The sequence below is a fragment of the Otolemur garnettii genome, unplaced genomic scaffold (assembly GCF_000181295.1).
Source record: "Otolemur garnettii isolate 467f Iridium unplaced genomic scaffold, OtoGar3 scaffold00038, whole genome shotgun sequence".
NCBI classification, from domain to species: Eukaryota; Metazoa; Chordata; class Mammalia; order Primates; family Galagidae; genus Otolemur; species Otolemur garnettii.
The window spans coordinates 13398828-13401513 of NW_003852433.1; the positions used below are offsets into that span (position 1 = coordinate 13398828).

The window sequence follows — 2686 nt, forward strand, 5'->3', positions numbered from 1 at the left end:
TAGTTTCTGTTTAGGGCAGTGGTTCTCAAACTTCCTAATGCCACAACCCTTTAATACAGTTCCTGTGGGTTGTGACCCACAGGGTGAGAACCACTGGTTTAAGGGAAGAAATGTTCATTTAATACCTTGGAACTCCGTAACATTTTTTGAGCCTTCAACCTGTTTGATAGTGTTTTTGTTTGTTTGTTTGTTTTTGAGACAGAGTCTCATCTTGTCACCCTTGATAGAGCGCCATGGCGTCACAGCTCATAGCAACCTCAAACTACTTTTCTCTTGCCTCCTGAGTAAATGGGATTACAGGCACCTGCCACAACACCCAGCTATTTTTTAGACACGAGGTCTAGCTCTGGTCTTGAACCCTAAAGTCAATGGACCCCTTTTCAGATGAATTTTTATTTTTAAGTCAGAGTCTTGCTCTGTTGCTTGGGCTGGAATGTGGTGGCATCATCACAGCTCACTGCAACCTCAAACTCCTGGGCTTAAGCCTGTCCTAGGCTCCTCCCAAGTAGCTTGGACCACAAGTGTCCACCACCAAGCCCAGCTAAGTTTTAAAAAATATTTCGTAGAGGTTCAGTCTCACTGTGTTGTCCAGACTGGTCTTGAACTCCTGGTCTCAAGTGGTTCTTCTGCCTTAAACACCCAAAGTGGTGGAATTATAGGCATGAGCCAGTGCACTAGGCCAGAGGAATGTTTTTAAATGAATAAAAGAAAATAACATAAGGTTTCAGAGGAAGCCAATTATATTTAAATATACTTCTTAGGAACTTTTTCTTGGACTTAAGGCCATCTCCAAAGTGAAGATGATGACTCAAGCTATCATTCAGAAACTGTGACTCTTTTAAACATCCACTCCAATCCTTGGCCTGAGGGTGTGGTTACTGGACAACTTCAACTTGCTAAATGGATTCTAATTCCCCATTAGGTTTTTCTAAAGAAGAAGGTTCCTTGGTCAGGGGACTCAAGAAATTGCCTTTGCAATTGTAGGATTCCTCTTGGATTCATAAATTAGATTTCTGATGGATACATCTGACTCCTGCGGGACTGTGAAACAGTCCCTTCTAAATAGGAATGTTGCCCAGTAAAAGCCTTAATTCCAGACCTCAACGCAAAGCTCCTAAATCAGAATGTCTTCCTAGGGATCTTAAAGATATGCATTTTCAATTAGTGCCTGTGGTGATTCTCTAAAGTAGGGGTCTGTAGACTTTCTGCAGAAGGCCAGACGGTCAGTATTTTAGGCTTTGTGGGGCCGCGTAGTCTGACGTGGCTACTTCCCACAGCAAAACCAACCACAGATAAAGCGTAAACTAATGGATATGACTGTGCTGCAACAGAAATTTACTTATAGATGCTAACACTTAAATTTCATGTCATTTTTACATTTCACGAAGTATTATTCTTCTTTTGATTTGTTTCCAACCCTTTAAAAAATATGAAAACTATTCTCAGCTCACAGGTCATAAAAAAGGAGGCCGCAGGCCAGCTTGGGCCAAGTGGCCAGTTTGCCAGTTCTTGCTCTGGACGGATCCCTCCTATTGAGGATGGAATTAGCTCATTTCGGATAATGTTTCAGAAGGGTGATTACACTTTGGAAAGACAGCTTTCTGTTAATGTGATTTGGGGGTGTCTCAAGGATAATTTAAATGAAGGTATTGCTAGAGCTGGATTGTGTCTTCACAAAATTCATATGATGAAACTTGAAACCCTGGTACCTCACAATATGAAAGTATTTAGAGACAAGGCCTTTGAAAAGGTTATTATGTTGACCTTGATAATTAATTTGGCATATAATAGCATTCTTTTCTTTGAAGTGGACAGGAAGTAGGATTTATTGGTAGGTGCAAAGGAGGATGCAGCACAGTGGAAGTCCCCATAAGTGCAGAGCTCACCCCTTATCCAAGAGGCCACAATTAGGAATGTATTTGACCCAACAGCCATCAGGGATAAGCCACTTCTCAGACACCATGTCTTCAAATTCATCTGCGTTAAACTTGGTAAAGCCCCACTTCTTGAAGATGTGAATCTTCTCGTGGCCAGAGAACTTGAACTTGGCTCTGCATTGGACCTCAGTCACTTCTTCCTTGTTCTGTAGTTTGGTGTGGATGGACGTGATGACTTGGCCAATGTGAACCCTGGCCACAGTGCCCTGGGGCATTCCAAAGGTGCCACGCATACCTGTCTGGAGCCTAGACTGGGGACAGGACAAGGTCTAGCTCATGAACATATATCAGAAGGGAATGTCTCCAAGGTCCCTGGGAGCAACTTGTATAAGCCACAGATTGCATACACTACCAAGCAAGTGCCGTTTGCAGCCTTACAATAACATTGTTAATCTCCCCCAATGACCCCGGGAGGTAGGTGACCCTCCTTCCGAAGTGGGAAGACAGGAAATTTGAAGAGCTAGATTGATTGTCCAAACTCACACAGTTACTAGGTGGATTTAAGGAACTGTTACTCCATTCTGTAGCCCTGTCCACCACCACAGGACAGAACCCTCTCTTTCTTCCTCATAGGAAATGTGAAATGCAACGAGAAGCTCTGAGCAGAAGAAACTTGTCGTGGGAGCAGGTGTTGTGCCTTAGGAGCCAGAATATACCATGGGTAGGGCTGTGGAAGCTTCGCGGAGGTTCCTTTCTTTCCCTGGGTCTTCGGTTTTCACGACTGTGAAATGGGCACATTGAATCAGGGA

General features: G+C 43.5%; 1 pseudogene; it reads right to left on the minus strand.

Moving 5' to 3' along the window:
- Nucleotides 1-2232: 2232 nt before the first annotated feature.
- Nucleotides 2233-2327, minus strand: LOC111725378 (annotated as a pseudogene).
- Between the last annotated feature and the right edge of the window lie 359 nt (nt 2328-2686).